The 20753-nt window shown below is 49.4% G+C and overlaps 17 non-coding genes across 17 annotated transcripts; all 17 read right to left on the bottom strand.

The window, feature by feature from the left end:
- Nucleotides 1-40: 40 nt before the first annotated feature.
- trnar-acg (transfer RNA arginine (anticodon ACG)) lies at nucleotides 41-113 on the bottom strand. Its single transcript has one exon. It is a non-coding gene; the product is annotated as a tRNA-Arg (tRNA).
- Nucleotides 114-1259: 1146 nt separating this feature from the next.
- On the bottom strand, nucleotides 1260-1332 carry trnar-acg (transfer RNA arginine (anticodon ACG)). The gene has a single exon. It is a non-coding gene; the product is annotated as a tRNA-Arg (tRNA).
- Nucleotides 1333-2494: 1162 nt separating this feature from the next.
- Nucleotides 2495-2567, bottom strand: trnar-acg (transfer RNA arginine (anticodon ACG)). Its single transcript has one exon. It is a non-coding gene; the product is annotated as a tRNA-Arg (tRNA).
- A 1163-nt stretch (nucleotides 2568-3730) lies between these two features.
- Nucleotides 3731-3803, bottom strand: trnar-acg (transfer RNA arginine (anticodon ACG)). Its single transcript has one exon. It is a non-coding gene; the product is annotated as a tRNA-Arg (tRNA).
- A 1146-nt stretch (nucleotides 3804-4949) lies between these two features.
- trnar-acg (transfer RNA arginine (anticodon ACG)) lies at nucleotides 4950-5022 on the bottom strand. Its single transcript has one exon. It is a non-coding gene; the product is annotated as a tRNA-Arg (tRNA).
- Nucleotides 5023-6185: 1163 nt separating this feature from the next.
- trnar-acg (transfer RNA arginine (anticodon ACG)) lies at nucleotides 6186-6258 on the bottom strand. Its single transcript has one exon. It is a non-coding gene; the product is annotated as a tRNA-Arg (tRNA).
- Nucleotides 6259-7404: 1146 nt separating this feature from the next.
- On the bottom strand, nucleotides 7405-7477 carry trnar-acg (transfer RNA arginine (anticodon ACG)). Its single transcript has one exon. It is a non-coding gene; the product is annotated as a tRNA-Arg (tRNA).
- A 1163-nt stretch (nucleotides 7478-8640) lies between these two features.
- Nucleotides 8641-8713, bottom strand: trnar-acg (transfer RNA arginine (anticodon ACG)). The gene has a single exon. It is a non-coding gene; the product is annotated as a tRNA-Arg (tRNA).
- Nucleotides 8714-9859: 1146 nt separating this feature from the next.
- Nucleotides 9860-9932, bottom strand: trnar-acg (transfer RNA arginine (anticodon ACG)). The gene has a single exon. It is a non-coding gene; the product is annotated as a tRNA-Arg (tRNA).
- A 1146-nt stretch (nucleotides 9933-11078) lies between these two features.
- trnar-acg (transfer RNA arginine (anticodon ACG)) lies at nucleotides 11079-11151 on the bottom strand. The gene has a single exon. It is a non-coding gene; the product is annotated as a tRNA-Arg (tRNA).
- A 1163-nt stretch (nucleotides 11152-12314) lies between these two features.
- trnar-acg (transfer RNA arginine (anticodon ACG)) lies at nucleotides 12315-12387 on the bottom strand. Its single transcript has one exon. It is a non-coding gene; the product is annotated as a tRNA-Arg (tRNA).
- Nucleotides 12388-13550: 1163 nt separating this feature from the next.
- trnac-aca (transfer RNA cysteine (anticodon ACA)) lies at nucleotides 13551-13623 on the bottom strand. Its single transcript has one exon. It is a non-coding gene; the product is annotated as a tRNA-Cys (tRNA).
- Nucleotides 13624-14769: 1146 nt separating this feature from the next.
- trnar-acg (transfer RNA arginine (anticodon ACG)) lies at nucleotides 14770-14842 on the bottom strand. The gene has a single exon. It is a non-coding gene; the product is annotated as a tRNA-Arg (tRNA).
- A 1163-nt stretch (nucleotides 14843-16005) lies between these two features.
- trnar-acg (transfer RNA arginine (anticodon ACG)) lies at nucleotides 16006-16078 on the bottom strand. The gene has a single exon. It is a non-coding gene; the product is annotated as a tRNA-Arg (tRNA).
- A 1146-nt stretch (nucleotides 16079-17224) lies between these two features.
- trnac-aca (transfer RNA cysteine (anticodon ACA)) lies at nucleotides 17225-17297 on the bottom strand. The gene has a single exon. It is a non-coding gene; the product is annotated as a tRNA-Cys (tRNA).
- Nucleotides 17298-18443: 1146 nt separating this feature from the next.
- On the bottom strand, nucleotides 18444-18516 carry trnar-acg (transfer RNA arginine (anticodon ACG)). The gene has a single exon. It is a non-coding gene; the product is annotated as a tRNA-Arg (tRNA).
- A 1146-nt stretch (nucleotides 18517-19662) lies between these two features.
- trnar-acg (transfer RNA arginine (anticodon ACG)) lies at nucleotides 19663-19735 on the bottom strand. Its single transcript has one exon. It is a non-coding gene; the product is annotated as a tRNA-Arg (tRNA).
- Nucleotides 19736-20753: the final 1018 nt, after the last annotated feature.

The raw sequence follows: 20753 nt of genomic DNA, 5'->3' as shown, positions 1-20753 counted from the left end.
GTGGCATCCAAAGCCATAATGCAAAGATTGCAAAAATACTCGAGCCAGGTAGGAGTCGAACCTACAATCTTCTCATCCGTAGTCAGACGCGTTATCCATTGCGCCACTGGCCCAGTCTGTGAAAAATAGCTGCGACATCAGCAGGTGCACAGGACGGGCAGATTACAAGGCATGAGGCAGACAATCACCAAAGAGAGGCACCTCTGTCGCATCCCTTCGATTCACAGGTGGGAGAGCGGAGCAGTGCAGTAGAAAACAAAGCAAAGCAAAGTCGTGCTTAGGTAGTTGGTTGCACTCCGGCTTGAAGCAGTGAGCATTCTTTTGAAGTATGTATGTGTGTGGTAAGTGGCAATTCGTTGAAGGCAGAGCTCTTAATATGACGAGCAGTTTACAGCTGAACATGTTGCAGCTGAGGCACAGGACAGTGCCTTCGCCGTTTTGCTTGAACACTTGCATCTGTGTGTCAGCAGGGAGTGCCTTTGAGCAGCAATGCATGAAAAGAGGCAGCACTTTCTTTCAGGCAAAGCCTCAGGCAATAGAATCATCTGTCCATCAGTCAGACAGGCCTCTCGCTTGCTCCCTCACGCTCGTGGCGGCTGCGACGTTATGCTCAACTCGCTTCCCTTCCGCAGGCTCGAGCTCTTCTTGGCGTCTTTCACCATATCCGTGGCTTCCAGTCCTGCCCTTGCTCGCTTGCTATTGCTCAGTAACGTCGATTGGAGCAAAGCATGAAAAGTGTTCAGGGAGCAGTCCAACCTGAAGCAGGAGATTTCTGCTGGTCGTGGAAGCGAGGAGGCAAGTGATAAGGGGCAAGTCAGATGCAAACTGGGAGCTAATACCAGATGTGAATGGGGAATTTGCTCAAATGGGAGAGCGCTTACTTTGCATGTGTGAGGCAGTGGGATCAATGCCTGCATTCTCCACTGTTCTTTTGGCTCAGTTAATAGTTCAGACACAAGAGTTGTGTCAGGTGTGGGTGAGCCCATCTGCTTCTGAAAGTCACCGCAGGCTGAGGGACATCAAATCCTTTGGTGTGCTGTCGCAGCAAAACTTCTCGATTTTTGCATGCATGCAGCTGAAATGGAAAGAAGGAAAAACATCTTTACAAGTATCAATGCCTTTTCTAAGGATTGAACTGAGGACCTTAAGATTATGAGACTGACGTGCTGCCTACTGCACTAAGAAGGTACTTCCCAGTTTAAGAGCTGGACAGTTTGACCAAATATGTTCGCTTACGTGGCAAAGATTGCAAAAATACTCGAGCCAGGTAGGAGTCGAACCTACAATCTTCTGATCCGTAGTCAGACGCGTTATCCATTGCGCCACTGGCCCAGTCTGTGAAAACTAGCTGCGACATCAGCAGGTGCACAGGACGGGCAGATTACAAGGCATGAGGCAGACAATCACCAAAGAGAGGCACCTCTGTCGCATCCCTTCGATTCACAGGTGGGAGAGCGGAGCAGTGCAGTAGAAAACAAAGCAAAGCAAAGTCGTGCTTAGGTAGTTGGTTGCACTCCGGCTTGAAGCAGTGAGCATTCTTTTGAAGTATGTATGTGTGTGGTAAGTGGCAATTCGTTGAAGGCAGAGCTCTTAATATGACGAGCAGTTTACAGCTGAACATGTTGCAGCTGAGGCACAGGACAGTGCCTTCGCCGTTTTGCTTGAACACTTGCATCTGTGTGTCAGCAGGGAGTGCCTTTGAGCAGCAATGCATGAAAAGAGGCAGCACTTTCTTTCAGGCAAAGCCTCAGGCAATAGAATCATCTGTCCATCAGTCAGACAGGCCTCTCGCTTGCTCCCTCACGCTCGTGGCGGCTGCGACGTTACGCTCAACTCGCTTCCCTTCCGCAGGCTCGAGCTCTTCTTGGCGTCTTTCACCATATCCGTGGCTTCCAGTCCTGCCCTTGCTCGCTTGCTATTGCTCAGTAACGTCGATTGGAGCAAAGCATGAAAAGTGTTCAGGGAGCAGGCCAACCTGAAGCAGGAGATTTCTGCTGGTCGTGGAAGCGAGCAGGCAAGTGATAAGGGGCGAGTCAGATGCAAACTGGGAGCTAATACCAGATGTGAATGGGGAATTTGCTCAAATGGGAGAGCGCTTACTTTGCATGTGTGAGGCAGTGGGATCAATGCCTGCATTCTCCACTGTTCTTTTGGCTCAGTTAATAGTTCAGACACAAGAGTTGTGTCAGGTGTGGGTGAGCCCATCTGCTTCTGAAGGTCACCGCAGGCTGAGGGACATCAAATCCTTTGGTGTGCTGTCGCAGCAAAACTTCTCGATTTTTGCATGCATGCAGCTGAAATGGAAAGAAAGAAAAACATCTTTACAAGTATCAATGCCTTTTCTAAGATTGAATTCAGGACCTTCAGATTATGAGACTGACGTGCTGCCTACTGCACTAAGAAGGTACTTACCAGTTTAAGAGCTGGACAGTTTGACCAAATATGTTCGCTTACGTGGCATCCAAAGCCATAATGCAAAGATTGCAAAAATACTCGAGCCAGGTAGGAGTCGAACCTACAATCTTCTCATCCGTAGTCAGACGCGTTATCCATTGCGCCACTGGCCCAGTCTGTGAAAAATAGCTGCGACATCAGCAGGTGCACAGGACGGGCAGATTCCAAGGCATGAGGCAGACAATCACCAAAGAGAGGCACCTCTGTCGCATCCCTTCGATTCACAGGTGGGAGAGCGGAGCAGTGCAGTAGAAAACAAAGCAAAGCAAAGTCGTGCTTAGGTAGTTGGTTGCACTCCGGCTTGAAGCAGTGAGCATTCTTTTGAAGTATGTATGTGTGTGGTAAGTGGCAATTCGCTGAAGGCAGAGCTCTTAATATGACGAGCAGTTTACAGCTGAACATGTTGCAGCTGAGGCACAGGACAGTGCCTTCGCCGTTTTGCTTGAACACTTGCATCTGTGTGTCAGCAGGGAGTGCCTTTGAGCAGCAATGCATGAAAAGAGGCAGCACTTTCTTTCAGGCAAAGCCTCAGGCAATAGAATCATCTGTCCATCAGTCAGACAGGCCTCTCGCTTGCTCCCTCACGCTCGTGGCGGCTGCGACGTTATGCTCAACTCGCTTCCCTTCCGCAGGCTCGAGCTCTTCTTGGCGTCTTTCACCATATCCGTGGCTTCCAGTCCTGCCCTTGCTCGCTTGCTATTGCTCAGTAACGTCGATTGGAGCAAAGCATGAAAAGTGTTCAGGGAGCAGGCCAACCTGAAGCAGGAGATTTCTGCTGGTCGTGGAAGCGAGGAGGCAAGTGATAAGGGGCAAGTCAGATGCAAACTGGGAGCTAATACCAGATGTGAATGGGGAATTTGCTCAAATGGGAGAGCGCTTACTTTGCATGTGTGAGGCAGTGGGATCAATGCCTGCATTCTCCACTGTTCTTTTGGCTCAGTTAATAGTTCAGACACAAGAGTTGTGTCAGGTGTGGGTGAGCCCATCTGCTTCTGAAGGTCACCGCAGGCTGAGGGACATCAAATCCTTTGGTGTGCTGTCGCAGCAAAACTTCTCGATTTTTGCATGCATGCAGCTGAAATGGAAAGAAGGAAAAACATCTTTACAAGTATCAATGCCTTCTCTAAGGATTGAACTGAGGACCTTCAGATAACGAGACTGACGTGCTGCCTACTGCACTAAGAAGGTACTTCCCAGTTTAAGAGCTGGACAGTTTGACCAAATATGTTCGCTTACGTGGCATCCAAAGCCATAATGCAAAGATTGCAAAAATACTCGAGCCAGGTAGGAGTCGAACCTACAATCTTCTCATCCGTAGTCAGACGCGTTATCCATTGCGCCACTGGCCCAGTCTGTGAAAAATAGCTGCGACATCAGCAGGTGCACAGGACGGGCAGATTACAAGGCATGAGGCAGACAATCACCAAAGAGAGGCACCTCTGTCGCATCCCTTCGATTCACAGGTGGGAGAGCGGAGCAGTGCAGTAGAAAACAAAGCAAAGCAAAGTCGTGCTTAGGTAGTTGGTTGCACTCCGGCTTGAAGCAGTGAGCATTCTTTTGAAGTATGTATGTGTGTGGTAAGTGGCAATTCGTTGAAGGCAGAGCTCTTAATATGACGAGCAGTTTACAGCTGAACATGTTGCAGCTGAGGCACAGGACAGTGCCTTCGCCGTTTTGCTTGAACACTTGCATCTGTGTGTCAGCAGGGAGTGCCTTTGAGCAGCAATGCATGAAAAGAGGCAGCACTTTCTTTCAGGCAAAGCCTCAGGCAATAGAATCATCTGTCCATCAGTCAGACAGGCCTCTCGCTTGCTCCCTCACGCTCGTGGCGGCTGCGACGTTACGCTCAACTCGCTTCCCTTCCGCAGGCTCGAGCTCTTCTTGGCGTCTTTCACCATATCCGTGGCTTCCAGTCCTGCCCTTGCTCGCTTGCTATTGCTCAGTAACGTCGATTGGAGCAAAGCATGAAAAGTGTTCAGGGAGCAGGCCAACCTGAAGCAGGAGATTTCTGCTGGTCGTGGAAGCGAGCAGGCAAGTGATAAGGGGCGAGTCAGATGCAAACTGGGAGCTAATACCAGATGTGAATGGGGAATTTGCTCAAATGGGAGAGCGCTTACTTTGCATGTGTGAGGCAGTGGGATCAATGCCTGCATTCTCCACTGTTCTTTTGGCTCAGTTAATAGTTCAGACACAAGAGTTGTGTCAGGTGTGGGTGAGCCCATCTGCTTCTGAAGGTCACCGCAGGCTGAGGGACATCAAATCCTTTGGTGTGCTGTCGCAGCAAAACTTCTCGATTTTTGCATGCATGCAGCTGAAATGGAAAGAAAGAAAAACATCTTTACAAGTATCAATGCCTTTTCTAAGGATTGAATTCAGGACCTTCAGATTATGAGACTGACGTGCTGCCTACTGCACTAAGAAGGTACTTCCCAGTTTAAGAGCTGGACAGTTTGACCAAATATATTCGCTTACGTGGCAAAGATTGCAAAAATACTCGAGCCAGGTAGGAGTCGAACCTACAATCTTCTGATCCGTAGTCAGACGCGTTATCCATTGCGCCACTGGCCCAGTCTGTGAAAAATAGCTGCGACATCAGCAGGTGCACAGGACGGGCAGATTACAAGGCATGAGGCAGACAATCACCAAAGAGAGGCACCTCTGTCGCATCCCTTCGATTCACAGGTGGGAGAGCGGAGCAGTGCAGTAGAAAACAAAGCAAAGCAAAGTCGTGCTTAGGTAGTTGGTTGCACTCCGGCTTGAAGCAGTGAGCATTCTTTTGAAGTATGTATGTGTGTGGTAAGTGGCAATTCGCTGAAGGCAGAGCTCTTAATATGACGAGCAGTTTACAGCTGAACATGTTGCAGCTGAGGCACAGGACAGTGCCTTCGCCGTTTTGCTTGAACACTTGCATCTGTGTGTCAGCAGGGAGTGCCTTTGAGCAGCAATGCATGAAAAGAGGCAGCACTTTCTTTCAGGCAAAGCCTCAGGCAATAGAATCATCTGTCCATCAGTCAGACAGGCCTCTCGCTTGCTCCCTCACGCTCGTGGCGGCTGCGACGTTACGCTCAACTCGCTTCCCTTCCGCAGGCTCGAGCTCTTCTTGGCGTCTTTCACCATATCCGTGGCTTCCAGTCCTGCCCTTGCTCGCTTGCTATTGCTCAGTAACGTCGATTGGAGCAAAGCATGAAAAGTGTTCAGGGAGCAGGCCAACCTGAAGCAGGAGATTTCTGCTGGTCGTGGAAGCGAGCAGGCAAGTGATAAGGGGCGAGTCAGATGCAAACTGGGAGCTAATACCAGATGTGAATGGGGAATTTGCTCAAATGGGAGAGCGCTTACTTTGCACGTGTGAGGCAGTGGGATCAATGCCTGCATTCTCCACTGTTCTTTTGGCTCAGTTAATAGTTCAGACACAAGAGTTGTGTCAGGTGTGGGTGAGCCCATCTGCTTCTGAAGGTCACCGCAGGCTGAGGGACATCAAATCCTTTGGTGTGCTGTCGCTGCAAAACTTCTCGATTTTTGCATGCATGCAGCTGAAATGGAAAGAAGGAAAAACATCTTTACAAGTATCAATGCCTTTTCTAAGGATTGAACTCAGGACCTTCAGATTATGAGACTGACGTGCTGCCTACTGCACTAAGAAGGTACTTCCCAGTTTAAGAGCTGGACAGTTTGACCAAATATGTTCGCTTACGTGGCATCCAAAGCCATAATGCAAAGATTGCAAAAATACTCGAGCCAGGTAGGAGTCGAACCTATAATCTTCTGATCCGTAGTCAGACGCGTTATCCATTGCGCCACTGGCCCAGTCTGTGAAAAATAGCTGCGACATCAGCAGGTGCACAGGACGGGCAGATTACAAGGCATGAGGCAGACAATCACCAAAGAGAGGCACCTCTGTCGCATCCCTTCGATTCACAGGTGGGAGAGCGGAGCAGTGCAGTAGAAAACAAAGCAAAGCAAAGTCGTGCTTAGGTAGTTGGTTGCACTCCGGCTTGAAGCAGTGAGCATTCTTTTGAAGTATGTATGTGTGTGGTAAGTGGCAATTCGCTGAAGGCAGAGCTCTTAATATGACGAGCAGTTTACAGCTGAACATGTTGCAGCTGAGGCACAGGACAGTGCCTTCGCCGTTTTGCTTGAACACTTGCATCTGTGTGTCAGCAGGGAGTGCCTTTGAGCAGCAATGCATGAAAAGAGGCAGCACTTTCTTTCAGGCAAAGCCTCAGGCAATAGAATCATCTGTCCATCAGTCAGACAGGCCTCTCGCTTGCTCCCTCACGCTCGTGGCGGCTGCGACGTTACGCTCAACTCGCTTCCCTTCCGCAGGCTCGAGCTCTTCTTGGCGTCTTTCACCATATCCGTGGCTTCCAGTCCTGCCCTTGCTCGCTTGCTATTGCTCAGTAACGTCGATTGGAGCAAAGCATGAAAAGTGTTCAGGGAGCAGGCCAACCTGAAGCAGGAGATTTCTGCTGGTCGTGGAAGCGAGCAGGCAAGTGATAAGGGGCGAGTCAGATGCAAACTGGGAGCTAATACCAGATGTGAATGGGGAATTTGCTCAAATGGGAGAGCGCTTACTTTGCATGTGTGAGGCAGTGGGATCAATGCCTGCATTCTCCACTGTTCTTTTGGCTCAGTTAATAGTTCAGACACAAGAGTTGTGTCAGGTGTGGGTGAGCCCATCTGCTTCTGAAGGTCACCGCAGGCTGAGGGACATCAAATCCTTTGGTGTGCTGTCGCAGCAAAACTTCTCGATTTTTGCATGCATGCAGCTGAAATGGAAAGAAAGAAAAACATCTTTACAAGTATCAATGCCTTTTCTAAGGATTGAATTCAGGACCTTCAGATTATGAGACTGACGTGCTGCCTACTGCACTAAGAAGGTACTTCCCAGTTTAAGAGCTGGACAGTTTGACCAAATATGTTCGCTTACGTGGCAAAGATTGCAAAAATACTCGAGCCAGGTAGGAGTCGAACCTACAATCTTCTCATCCGTAGTCAGACGCGTTATCCATTGCGCCACTGGCCCATTCTGTGAAAAATAGCTGCGACATCAGCAGGTGCACAGGACGGGCAGATTACAAGGCATGAGGCAGACAATCACCAAAGAGAGGCACCTCTGTCGCATCCCTTCGATTCACAGGTGGGAGAGCGGAGCAGTGCAGTAGAAAACAAAGCAAAGCAAAGTCGTGCTTAGGTAGTTGGTTGCACTCCGGCTTGAAGCAGTGAGCATTCTTTTGAAGTATGTATGTGTGTGGTAAGTGGCAATTCGTTGAAGGCAGAGCTCTTAATATGACGAGCAGTTTACAGCTGAACATGTTGCAGCTGAGGCACAGGACAGTGCCTTCGCCGTTTTGCTTGAACACTTGCATCTGTGTGTCAGCAGGGAGTGCCTTTGAGCAGCAATGCATGAAAAGAGGCAGCACTTTCTTTCAGGCAAAGCCTCAGGCAATAGAATTATCTGTCCATCAGTCAGACAGGCCTCTCGCTTGCTCCCTCACGCTCGTGGCGGCTGCGACGTTACGCTCAACTCGCTTCCCTTCCGCAGGCTCGAGCTCTTCTTGGCGTCTTTCACCATATCCGTGGCTTCCAGTCCTGCCCTTGCTCGCTTGCTATTGCTCAGTAACGTTGATTGGAGCAAAGCATGAAAAGTGTTCAGGGAGCAGGCCAACCTGAAGCAGGAGATTTCTGCTGGTCGTGGAAGCGAGCAGGCAAGTGATAAGGGGCGAGTCAGATGCAAACTGGGAGCTAATACCAGATGTGAATGGGGAATTTGCTCAAATGGGAGAGTGCTTACTTTGCACGTGTGAGGCAGTGGGATCAATGCCTGCATTCTCCACTGTTCTTTTGGCTCAGTTAATAGTTCAGACACAAGAGTTGTGTCAGGTGTGGGTGAGCCCATCTGCTTCTGAAGGTCACCGCAGGCTGAGGGACATCAAATCCTTTGGTGTGCTGTCGCAGCAAAACTTCTCGATTTTTGCATGCATGCAGCTGAAATGGAAAGAAGGAAAAACATCTTTACAAGTATCAATACCTTTTCTAAGGATTGAACTCAGGACCTTCAGATTATGAGACTGACGTGCTGCCTACTGCACTAAGAAGGTACTTACCAGTTTAAGAGCTGGACAGTTTGACCAAATATGTTCGCTTACGTGGCATCCAAAGCCATAATGCAAAGATTGCAAAAATACTCGAGCCAGGTAGGAGTCGAACCTACAATCTTCTGATCCGTAGTCAGACGCGTTATCCATTGCGCCACTGGCCCAGTCTGTGAAAAATAGCTGCGACATCAGCAGGTGCACAGGACGGGCAGATTACAAGGCATGAGGCAGACAATCACCAAAGAGAGGCACCTCTGTCGCATCCCTTCGATTCACAGGTGGGAGAGCGGAGCAGTGCAGTAGAAAACAAAGCAAAGCAAAGTCGTGCTTAGGTAGTTGGTTGCACGCCGGCTTGAAGCAGTGAGCATTCTTTTGAAGTATGTATGTGCGTGGTAAGTGGCAATTCGTTGAAGGCAGAGCTCTTAATATGACGAGCAGTTTACAGCTGAACATGTTGCAGCTGAGGCACAGGACAGTGCCTTCGCCGTTTTGCTTGAACACTTGCATCTGTGTGTCAGCAGGGAGTGCCTTTGAGCAGCAATGCATGAAAAGAGGCAGCACTTTCTTTCAGGCAAAGCCTCAGGCAATAGAATCATCTGTCCATCAGTCAGACAGGCCTCTCGCTTGCTCCCTCACGCTCGTGGCGGCTGCGACGTTACGCTCAACTCGCTTCCCTTCCGCAGGCTCGAGCTCTTCTTGGCGTCTTTCACCATATCCGTGGCTTCCAGTCCTGCCCTTGCTCGCTTGCTATTGCTCAGTAACGTCGATTGGAGCAAAGCATGAAAAGTGTTCAGGGAGCAGGCCAACCTGAAGCAGGAGATTTCTGCTGGTCGTGGAAGCGAGCAGGCAAGTGATAAGGGGCGAGTCAGATGCAAACTGGGAGCTAATACCAGATGTGAATGGGGAATTTGCTCAAATGGGAGAGCGCTTACTTTGCATGTGTGAGGCAGTGGGATCAATGCCTGCATTCTCCACTGTTCTTTTGGCTCAGTTAATAGTTCAGACACAAGAGTTGTGTCAGGTGTGGGTGAGCCCATCTGCTTCTGAAGGTCACCGCAGGCTGAGGGACATCAAATCCTTTGGTGTGCTGTCGCAGCAAAACTTCTCGATTTTTGCATGCATGCAGCTGAAATGGAAAGAAAGAAAAACATCTTTACAAGTATCAATGCCTTTTCTAAGGATTGAATTCAGGACCTTCAGATTATGAGACTGACGTGCTGCCTACTGCACTAAGAAGGTACTTCCCAGTTTAAGAGCTGGACAGTTTGACCAAATATGTTCGCTTACGTGGCAAAGATTGCAAAAATACTCGAGCCAGGTAGGAGTCGAACCTACAATCTTCTGATCCGTAGTCAGACGCGTTATCCATTGCGCCACTGGCCCATTCTGTGAAAAATAGCTGCGACATCAGCAGGTGCACAGGACGGGCAGATTACAAGGCATGAGGCAGACAATCACCAAAGAGAGGCACCTCTGTCGCATCCCTTCGATTCACAGGTGGGAGAGCGCAGCAGTGCAGTAGAAAACAAAGCAAAGCAAAGTCGTGCTTAGGTAGTTGGTTGCACTCCGGCTTGAAGCAGTGAGCATTCTTTTGAAGTATGTATGTGTGTGGTAAGTGGCAATTCGTTGAAGGCAGAGCTCTTAATATGACGAGCAGTTTACAGCTGAACATGTTGCAGCTGAGGCACAGGACAGTGCCTTCGCCGTTTTGCTTGAACACTTGCATCTGTGTGTCAGCAGGGAGTGCCTTTGAGCAGCAATGCATGAAAAGAGGCAGCACTTTCTTTCAGGCAAAGCCTCAGGCAATAGAATCATCTGTCCATCAGTCAGACAGGCCTCTCGCTTGCTCCCTCACGCTCGTGGCGGCTGCGACGTTACGCTCAACTCGCTTCCCTTCCGCAGGCTCGAGCTCTTCTTGGCGTCTTTCACCATATCCGTGGCTTCCAGTCCTGCCCTTGCTCGCTTGCTATTGCTCAGTAACGTCGATTGGAGCAAAGCATGAAAAGTGTTCAGGGAGCAGGCCAACCTGAAGCAGGAGATTTCTGCTGGTCGTGGAAGCGAGCAGGCAAGTGATAAGGGGCGAGTCAGATGCAAACTGGGAGCTAATACCAGATGTGAATGGGGAATTTGCTCAAATGCGAGAGTGCTTACTTTGCACGTGTGAGGCAGTGGGATCAATGCCTGCATTCTCCACTGTTCTTTTGGCTCAGTTAATAGTTCAGACACAAGAGTTGTGTCAGGTGTGGGTGAGCCCATCTGCTTCTGAAGGTCACCGCAGGCTGAGGGACATCAAATCCTTTGGTGTGCTGTCGCAGCAAAACTTCTCGATTTTTGCATGCATGCAGCTGAAATGGAAAGAAGGAAAAACATCTTTATAAGTATCAATGCCTTTTCTAAGGATTGAACTCAGGACCTTCAGATTATGAGACTGACGTGCTGCCTACTGCACTAAGAAGGTACTTCCCAGTTTAAGAGCTGGACAGTTTGACCAAATATGTTCGCTTACGTGGCAAAGATTGCAAAAATACTCGAGCCAGGTAGGAGTCGAACCTACAATCTTCTCATCCGTAGTCAGACGCGTTATCCATTGCGCCACTGGCCCAGTCTGTGAAAACTAGCTGCGACATCAGCAGGTGCACAGGACGGGCAGATTACAAGGCATGAGGCAGACAATCACCAAAGAGAGGCACCTCTGTCGCATCCCTTCGATTCACAGGTGGGAGAGCGGAGCAGTGCAGTAGAAAACAAAGCAAAGCAAAGTCGTGCTTAGGTAGTTGGTTGCACTCCGGCTTGAAGCAGTGAGCATTCTTTTGAAGTATGTATGTGTGTGGTAAGTGGCAATTCGCTGAAGGCAGAGCTCTTAATATGACGAGCAGTTTACAGCTGAACATGTTGCAGCTGAGGCACAGGACAGTGCCTTCGCCGTTTTGCTTGAACACTTGCATCTGTGTGTCAGCAGGGAGTGCCTTTGAGCAGCAATGCATGAAAAGAGGCAGCACTTTCTTTCAGGCAAAGCCTCAGGCAATAGAATCATCTGTCCATCAGTCAGACAGGCCTCTCGCTTGCTCCCTCACGCTCGTGGCGGCTGCGACGTTACGCTCAACTCGCTTCCCTTCCGCAGGCTCGAGCTCTTCTTGGCGTCTTTCACCATATCCGTGGCTTCCAGTCCTGCCCTTGCTCGCTTGCTATTGCTCAGTAACGTCGATTGGAGCAAAGCATGAAAAGTGTTCAGGGAGCAGGCCAACCTGAAGCAGGAGATTTCTGCTGGTCGTGGAAGCGAGCAGGCAAGTGATAAGGGGCGAGTCAGATGCAAACTGGGAGCTAATACCAGATGTGAATGGGGAATTTGCTCAAATGGGAGAGCGCTTACTTTGCATGTGTGAGGCAGTGGGATCAATGCCTGCATTCTCCACTGTTCTTTTGGCTCAGTTAATAGTTCAGACACAAGAGTTGTGTCAGGTGTGGGTGAGCCCATCTGCTTCTGAAGGTCACCGCAGGCTGAGGGACATCAAATCCTTTGGTGTGCTGTCGCAGCAAAACTTCTCGATTTTTGCATGCATGCAGCTGAAATGGAAAGAAAGAAAAACATCTTTACAAGTATCAATGCCTTTTCTAAGGATTGAATTCAGGACCTTCAGATTATGAGACTGACGTGCTGCCTACTGCACTAAGAAGGTACTTCCCAGTTTAAGAGCTGGACAGTTTGACCAAATATGTTCGCTTACGTGGCATCCAAAGCCATAATGCAAAGATTGCAAAAATACTCGAGCCAGGTAGGAGTCGAACCTACAATCTTCTGATCCGTAGTCAGACGCGTTATCCATTGCGCCACTGGCCCAGTCTGTGAAAACTAGCTGCGACATCAGCAGGTGCACAGGACGGGCAGATTACAAGGCATGAGGCAGACAATCACCAAAGAGAGGCACCTCTGTCGCATCCCTTCGATTCACAGGTGGGAGAGCGGAGCAGTGCAGTAGAAAACAAAGCAAAGCAAAGTCGTGCTTAGGTAGTTGGTTGCACTCCGGCTTGAAGCAGTGAGCATTCTTTTGAAGTATGTATGTGTGTGGTAAGTGGCAATTCGTTGAAGGCAGAGCTCTTAATATGACGAGCAGTTTACAGCTGAACATGTTGCAGCTGAGGCACAGGACAGTGCCTTCGCCGTTTTGCTTGAACACTTGCATCTGTGTGTCAGCAGGGAGTGCCTTTGAGCAGCAATGCATGAAAAGAGGCAGCACTTTCTTTCAGGCAAAGCCTCAGGCAATAGAATCATCTGTCCATCAGTCAGACAGGCCTCTCGCTTGCTCCCTCACGCTCGTGGCGGCTGCGACGTTACACTCAACTCGCTTCCCTTCCGCAGGCTCGAGCTCTTCTTGGCGTCTTTCACCATATCCGTGGCTTCCAGTCCTGCCCTTGCTCGCTTGCTATTGCTCAGTAACGTCGATTGGAGCAAAGCATGAAAAGTGTTCAGGGAGCAGGCCAACCTGAAGCAGGAGATTTCTGCTGGTCGTGGAAGCGAGCAGGCAAGTGATAAGGGGCGAGTCAGATGCAAACTGGGAGCTAATACCAGATGTGAATGGGGAATTTGCTCAAATGGGAGAGCGCTTACTTTGCATGTGTGAGGCAGTGGGATCAATGCCTGCATTCTCCACTGTTCTTTTGGCTCAGTTAATAGTTCAGACACAAGAGTTGTGTCAGGTGTGGGTGAGCCCATCTGCTTCTGAAGGTCACCGCAGGCTGAGGGACATCAAATCCTTTGGTGTGCTGTCGCAGCAAAACTTCTCGATTTTTGCATGCATGCAGCTGAAATGGAAAGAAAGAAAAACATCTTTACAAGTATCAATGCCTTTTCTAAGGATTGAATTCAGGACCTTTAGATTATGAGACTGACGTGCTGCCTACTGCACTAAGAAGGTACTTCCCAGTTTAAGAGCTGGACAGTTTGACCAAATATGTTCGCTTACGTGGCATCCAAAGCCATAATGCAAAGATTGCAAAAATACTCGAGCCAGGTAGGAGTCGAACCTACAATCTTCTGATCTGTAGTCAGACGCGTTATCCATTGCGCCACTGGCCCAGTCTGTGAAAAATAGCTGCGACATCAGCAGGTGCACAGGACGGGCAGATTACAAGGCATGAGGCAGACAATCACCAAAGAGAGGCACCTCTGTCGCATCCCTTCGATTCACAGGTGGGAGAGCGGAGCAGTGCAGTAGAAAACAAAGCAAAGCAAAGTCGTGCTTAGGTAGTTGGTTGCACTCCGGCTTGAAGCAGTGAGCATTCTTTTGAAGTATGTATGTGTGTGGTAAGTGGCAATTCGTTGAAGGCAGAGCTCTTAATATGACGAGCAGTTTACAGCTGAACATGTTGCAGCTGAGGCACAGGACAGTGCCTTCGCCGTTTTGCTTGAACACTTGCATCTGTGTGTCAGCAGGGAGTGCCTTTGAGCAGCAATGCATGAAAAGAGGCAGCACTTTCTTTCAGGCAAAGCCTCAGGCAATAGAATTATCTGTCCATCAGTCAGACAGGCCTCTCGCTTGCTCCCTCACGCTCGTGGCGGCTGCGACGTTACGCTCAACTCGCTTCCCTTCCGCAGGCTCGAGCTCTTCTTGGCGTCTTTCACCATATCCGTGGCTTCCAGTCCTGCCCTTGCTCGCTTGCTATTGCTCAGTAACGTCGATTGGAGCAAAGCATGAAAAGTGTTCAGGGAGCAGGCCAACCTGAAGCAGGAGATTTCTGCTGGTCGTGGAAGCGAGCAGGCAAGTGATAAGGGGCGAGTCAGATGCAAACTGGGAGCTAATACCAGATGTGAATGGGGAATTTGCTCAAATGGGAGAGCGCTTACTTTGCATGTGTGAGGCAGTGGGATCAATGCCTGCATTCTCCACTGTTCTTTTGGCTCAGTTAATAGTTCAGACACAAGAGTTGTGTCAGGTGTGGGTGAGCCCATCTGCTTCTGAAGGTCACCGCAGGCTGAGGGACATCAAATCCTTTGGTGTGCTGTCGCAGCAAAACTTCTCGATTTTTGCATGCATGCAGCTGAAATGGAAAGAAAGAAAAACATCTTTACAAGTATCAATGCCTTTTCTAAGGATTGAATTCAGGACCTTCAGATTATGAGACTGACGTGCTGCCTACTGCACTAAGAAGGTACTTCCCAGTTTAAGAGCTGGACAGTTTGACCAAATATGTTCGCTTACGTGGCAAAGATTGCAAAAATACTCGAGCCAGGTAGGAGTCGAACCTACAATCTTCTGATCCGTAGTCAGACGCGTTATCCATTGCGCCACTGGCCCAGTCTGTGAAAAATAGCTGCGACATCAGCAGGTGCACAGGACGGGCAGATTACAAGGCATGAGGCAGACAATCACCAAAGAGAGGCACCTCTGTCGCATCCCTTCGATTCACAGGTGGGAGAGCGGAGCAGTGCAGTAGAAAACAAAGCAAAGCAAAGTCGTGCTTAGGTAGTTGGTTGCACTCCGGCTTGAAGCAGTGAGCATTCTTTTGAAGTATGTATGTGTGTGGTAAGTGGCAATTCGTTGAAGGCAGAGCTCTTAATATGACGAGCAGTTTACAGCTGAACATGTTGCAGCTGAGGCACAGGACAGTGCCTTCGCCGTTTTGCTTGAACACTTGCATCTGTGTGTCAGCAGGGAGTGCCTTTGAGCAGCAATGCATGAAAAGAGGCAGCACTTTCTTTCAGGCAAAGCCTCAGGCAATAGAATCATCTGTCCATCAGTCAGACAGGCCTCTCGCTTGCTCCCTCACGCTCGTGGCGGCTGCGACGTTACGCTCAACTCGCTTCCCTTCCGCAGGCTCGAGCTCTTCTTGGCGTCTTTCACCATATCCGTGGCTTCCAGTCCTGCCCTTGCTCGCTTGCTATTGCTCAGTAACGTCGATTGGAGCAAAGCATGAAAAGTGTTCAGGGAGCAGGCCAACCTGAAGCAGGAGATTTCTGCTGGTCGTGGAAGCGAGCAGGCAAGTGATAAGGGGCGAGTCAGATGCAAACTGGGAGCTAATACCAGATGTGAATGGGGAATTTGCTCAAATGGGAGAGCGCTTACTTTGCATGTGTGAGGCAGTGGGATCAATGCCTGCATTCTCCACTGTTCTTTTGGCTCAGTTAATAGTTCAGACACAAGAGTTGTGTCAGGTGTGGGTGAGCCCATCTGCTTCTGAAGGTCACCGCAGGCTGAGGGACATCAAATCCTTTGGTGTGCTGTCGCAGCAAAACTTCTCGATTTTTGCATGCATGCAGCTGAAATGGAAAGAAAGAAAAACATCTTTACAAGTATCAATGCCTTTTCTAAGGATTGAATTCAGGACCTTTAGATTATGAGACTGACGTGCTGCCTACTGCACTAAGAAGGTACTTCCCAGTTTAAGAGCTGGACAGTTTGACCAAATATGTTCGCTTACGTGGCATCCAAAGCCATAATGCAAAGATTGCAAAAATACTCGAGCCAGGTAGGAGTCGAACCTACAATCTTCTGATCCGTAGTCAGACGCGTTATCCATTGCGCCACTGGCCCAGTCTGTGAAAACTAGCTGCGACATCAGCAGGTGCACAGGACGGGCAGATTACAAGGCATGAGGCAGACAATCACCAAAGAGAGGCACCTCTGTCGCATCCCTTCGATTCACAGGTGGGAGAGCGGAGCAGTGCAGTAGAAAACAAAGCAAAGCAAAGTCGTGCTTAGGTAGTTGGTTGCACTCCGGCTTGAAGCAGTGAGCATTCTTTTGAAGTATGTATGTGTGTGGTAAGTGGCAATTCGCTGAAGGCAGAGCTCTTAATATGACGAGCAGTTTACAGCTGAACATGTTGCAGCTGAGGCACAGGACAGTGCCTTCGCCGTTTTGCTTGAACACTTGCATCTGTGTGTCAGCAGGGAGTGCCTTTGAGCAGCAATGCATGAAAAGAGGCAGCACTTTCTTTCAGGCAAAGCCTCAGGCAATAGAATCATCTGTCCATCAGTCAGACAGGCCTCTCGCTTGCTCCCTCACGCTCGTGGCGGCTGCGACGTTACGCTCAACTCGCTTCCCTTCCGCAGGCTCGAGCTCTTCTTGGCGTCTTTCACCATATCCGTGGCTTCCAGTCCTGCCCTTGCTCGCTTGCTATTGCTCAGTAACGTCGATTGGAGCAAAGCATGAAAAGTGTTCAGGGAGCAGGCCAACCTGAAGCAGGAGATTTCTGCTGGTCGTGGAAGCGAGCAGGCAAGTGATAAGGGGCGAGTCAGATGCAAACTGGGAGCTAATACCAGATGTGAATGGGGAATTTGCTCAAATGGGAGAGCGCTTACTTTGCATGTGTGAGGCAGTGGGATCAATGCCTGCATTCTCCACTGTTCTTTTGGCTCAGTTAATAGTTCAGACACAAGAGTTGTGTCAGGTGTGGGTGAGCCCATCTGCTTCTGAAGGTCACCGCAGGCTGAGGGACATCAAATCCTTTGGTGTGCTGTCGCAGCAAAACTTCTCGATTTTTGCATGCATGCAGCTGAAATGGAAAGAAAGAAAAACATCTTTACAAGTATCAATGCCTTTTCTAAGGATTGAATTCAGGACCTTCAGATTATGAGACTGACGTGCTGCCTACTGCACTAAGAAGGTACTTCCCAGTTTAAGAGCTGGACAGTTTGACCAAATATGTTCGCTTACGTGGCAAAGATTGCAAAAATACTCGAGCCAGGTAGGAGTCGAACCTACAATCTTCTGATCTGTAGTCAGACGCGTTATCCATTGCGCCACTGGCCCAGTCTGTGAAAAATAGCTGCGACATCAGCAGGTGCACAGGACGGGCAGATTACAAGGCATGAGGCAGACAATCACCAAAGAGAGGCACCTCTGTCGCATCCCTTCGATTCACAGGTGGGAGAGCGGAGAAGTGCAGTAGAAAACAAAGCAAAGCAAAGTCGTGCTTAGGTAGTTGGTTGCACTCCGGCTTGAAGCAGTGAGCATTCTTTTGAAGTATGTATGTGTGTGGTAAGTGGCAATTCGTTGAAGGCAGAGCTCTTAATATGACGAGCAGTTTACAGCTGAACATGTTGCAGCTGAGGCACAGGACAGTGCCTTCGCCGTTTTGCTTGAACACTTGCATCTGTGTGTCAGCAGGGAGTGCCTTTGAGCAGCAATGCATGAAAAGAGGCAGCACTTTCTTTCAGGCAAAGCCTCAGGCAATAGAATTATCTGTCCATCAGTCAGACAGGCCTCTCGCTTGCTCCCTCACGCTCGTGGCGGCTGCGACGTTACGCTCAACTCGCTTCCCTTCCGCAGGCTCGAGCTCTTCTTGGCGTCTTTCACCATATCCGTGGCTTCCAGTCCTGCCCTTGCTCGCTTGCTATTGCTCAGTAACGTCGATTGGAGCAAAGCATGAAAAGTGTTCAGGGAGCAGGCCAACCTGAAGCAGGAGATTTCTGCTGGTCGTGGAAGCGAGCAGGCAAGTGATAAGGGGCGAGTCAGATGCAAACTGGGAGCTAATACCAGATGTGAATGGGGAATTTGCTCAAATGGGAGAGCGCTTACTTTGCATGTGTGAGGCAGTGGGATCAATGCCTGCATTCTCCACTGTTCTTTTGGCTCAGTTAATAGTTCAGACACAAGAGTTGTGTCAGGTGTGGGTGAGCCCATCTGCTTCTGAAGGTCACCGCAGGCTGAGGGACATCAAATCCTTTGGTGTGCTGTCGCAGCAAAACTTCTCGATTTTTGCATGCATGCAGCTGAAATGGAAAGAAAGAAAAAGATCTTTACAAGTATCAATGCCTTTTCTAAGGATTGAATTCAGGACCTTCAGATTATGAGACTGACGTGCTGCCTACTGCACTAAGAAGGTACTTCCCAGTTTAAGAGCTGGACAGTTTGACCAAATATGTTCGCTTACGTGGCAAAGATTGCAAAAATACTCGAGCCAGGTAGGAGTCGAACCTACAATCTTCTGATCCGTAGTCAGACGCGTTATCCATTGCGCCACTGGCCCAGTCTGTGAAAAATAGCTGCGACATCAGCAGGTGCACAGGACGGGCAGATTACAAGGCATGAGGCAGACAATCACCAAAGAGAGGCACCTCTGTCGCATCCCTTCGATTCACAGGTGGGAGAGCGGAGCAGTGCAGTAGAAAACAAAGCAAAGCAAAGTCGTGCTTAGGTAGTTGGTTGCACTCCGGCTTGAAGCAGTGAGCATTCTTTTGAAGTATGTATGTGTGTGGTAAGTGGCAATTCGCTGAAGGCAGAGCTCTTAATATGACGAGCAGTTTACAGCTGAACATGTTGCAGCTGAGGCACAGGACAGTGCCTTCGCCGTTTTGCTTGAACACTTGCATCTGTGTGTCAGCAGGGAGTGCCTTTGAGCAGCAATGCATGAAAAGAGGCAGCACTTTCTTTCAGGCAAAGCCTCAGGCAATAGAATCATCTGTCCATCAGTCAGACAGGCCTCTCGCTTGCTCCCTCACGCTCGTGGCGGCTGCGACGTTACGCTCAACTCGCTTCCCTTCCGCAGGCTCGAGCTCTTCTTGGCGTCTTTCACCATATCCGTGGCTTCCAGTCCTGCCCTTGCTCGCTTGCTATTGCTCAGTAACGTCGATTGGAGCAAAGCATGAAAAGTGTTCAGGGAGCAGGCCAACCTGAAGCAGGAGATTTCTGCTGGTCGTGGAAGCGAGCAGGCAAGTGATAAGGGGCGAGTCAGATGCAAACTGGGAGCTAATACCAGATGTGAATGGGGAATTTGCTCAAATGGGAGAGCGCTTACTTTGCATGTGTGAGGCAGTGGGATCAATGCCTGCATTCTCCACTGTTCTTTTGGCTCAGTTAATAGTTCAGACACAAGAGTTGTGTCAGGTGTGGGTGAGCCCATCTGCTTCTGAAGGTCACCGCAGGCTGAGGGACATCAAATCCTTTGGTGTGCTGTCGCAGCAAAACTTCTCGATTTTTGCATGCATGCAGCTGAAATGGAAAGAAAGAAAAACATCTTTACAAGTATCAATGCCTTTTCTAAGGATTGAATTCAGGACCTTCAGATTATGAGACTGACGTGCTGCCTACTGCACTAAGAAGGTACTTCCCAGTTTAAGAGCTGGACAGTTTGACCAAATATGTTCGCTTACGTGGCAAAGATTGCAAAAATACTCGAGCCAGGTAGGAGTCGAACCTACAATCTTCTGATCCGTAGTCAGACGCGTTATCCATTGCGCCACTGGCCCAGTCTGTGAAAAATAGCTGCGACATCAGCAGGTGCACAGGACGGGCAGATTACAAGGCATGAGGCAGACAATCACCAAAGAGAGGCACCTCTGTCGCATCCCTTCGATTCACAGGTGGGAGAGCGGAGCAGTGCAGTAGAAAACAAAGCAAAGCAAAGTCGTGCTTAGGTAGTTGGTTGCACTCCGGCTTGAAGCAGTGAGCATTCTTTTGAAGTATGTATGTGTGTGGTAAGTGGCAATTCGCTGAAGGCAGAGCTCTTAATATGACGAGCAGTTTACAGCTGAACATGTTGCAGCTGAGGCACAGGACAGTGCCTTCGCCGTTTTGCTTGAACACTTGCATCTGTGTGTCAGCAGGGAGTGCCTTTGAGCAGCAATGCATGAAAAGAGGCAGCACTTTCTTTCAGGCAAAGCCTCAGGCAATAGAATCATCTGTCCATCAGTCAGACAGGCCTCTCGCTTGCTCCCTCACGCTCGTGGCGGCTGCGACGTTACGCTCAACTCGCTTCCCTTCCGCAGGCTCGAGCTCTTCTTGGCGTCTTTCACCATATCCGTGGCTTCCAGTCCTGCCCTTGCTCGCTTGCTATTGCTCAGTAACGTCGATTGGAGCAAAGCATGAAAAGTGTTCAGGGAGCAGGCCAACCTGAAGCAGGAGATTTCTGCTGGTCGTGGAAGCGAGCAGGCAAGTGATAAGGGGCGAGTCAGATGCAAACTGGGAGCTAATACCAGATGTGAATGGGGAATTTGCTCAAATGGGAGAGCGCTTACTTTGCATGTGTGAGGCAGTGGGATCAATGCCTGCATTCTCCACTGTTCTTTTGGCTCAGTTAATAGTTCAGACACAAGAGTTGTGTCAGGTGTGGGTGAGCCCATCTGCTTCTGAAGGTCACCGCAGGCTGAGGGACATCAAATCCTTTGGTGTGCTGTCGCAGCAAAACTTCTCGATTTTTGCATGCATGCAGCTGAAATGGAAAGAAAGAAAAACATCTTTACAAGTATCAATGCCTTTTCTAAGGAT

Source organism: Pristiophorus japonicus, chromosome 1 (assembly GCF_044704955.1).
Source record: "Pristiophorus japonicus isolate sPriJap1 chromosome 1, sPriJap1.hap1, whole genome shotgun sequence".
NCBI classification, from domain to species: Eukaryota; Metazoa; Chordata; class Chondrichthyes; family Pristiophoridae; genus Pristiophorus; species Pristiophorus japonicus.
This window is presented reverse-complemented; position numbering and strand designations above follow the sequence as displayed.